We start from the raw sequence: 971 nt of genomic DNA, 5'->3' as shown, positions 1-971 counted from the left end.
CACACTGTTCTAATGAGTTACACTGATGCAGGTACTACTGAGTTGTCTCTGCTGTGGTCCTGATGCTACCTCCATGGGTCCCTGAGAGCTGCAGGCTTCCTGCCAACCCATGGATGATGACAAGGCAGAGATTGGACACAGCACTCTTCTACCTCTGAAGCCCAGGGAGTTAGATTCCCAGCTGTCAGAGGGATAGCACCCTCTTAATTGGCCATGGGAGGCCAGGAGTCCCATGGCTAAATGCAGAGCCTCCTTTCCTGCAGAGTGACCTCCCCACACTGTTTCCTGCTTGCAATGACAGGGAGCAGGCAAGGTGAGCAAGCCTAGACTTCCTTCTTTACAAAACCCAGAACCTGTCACAGCCAGAACCTGCATCTCCTGAACTCTCACAGCCACCCAAGTGCCAACCTCTCGTTGTACTCATGTCCTGCTTTGCAGGAGTCACAGATGATGTGATTAAGGGACATAATCAACTATGTCCATGCCATACAGCCATCACAGGCCAGACTCGGCAGCGTGGGGGCACCAGAAGCATTTGTGTTGGCCGTGTGATCTTGGGGTAGACCTGACTCACTCGTGAAAGGTAAATTCACTGTCTCACCTGTGAGGAGTAGGAAACTATGTAGGCAGAGATCAGAAGGAAAGAATAAACCGTGTTCCCTTGGGGCTTGCCTCAGTAAGCTGACATAGCCTATCCTGATCACCCCTAGCTTTGGCGCAGTTTAGAGTGGGCAGGGGTTTTTTGAGGTGTGGGTGGGGGGCTATTGTTTTTCTTTTTTTAATTTATTTATTTATTAAAGATTTCTGTCTCTTCCCCTCCACCGCCTCCCATTTCCCTCCCCCTTCCCCAATCAAGTCCCCCTCCCTCGTCAGCCCAAAGAGCAATCATGGTTCCCTGCCCTGTGGGAAGTCCAAGGACCACTCACCTCCATCCAGGTCTAGTAAGGTGAGCATCCAAACTGCCTAGGCTC

Source organism: Microtus ochrogaster, linkage group LG4, assembly GCF_000317375.1.
Source record: "Microtus ochrogaster isolate Prairie Vole_2 linkage group LG4, MicOch1.0, whole genome shotgun sequence".
Lineage (NCBI taxonomy): Eukaryota > Metazoa > Chordata > Mammalia > Rodentia > Cricetidae > Microtus > Microtus ochrogaster.
This window is presented reverse-complemented; position numbering follows the sequence as displayed.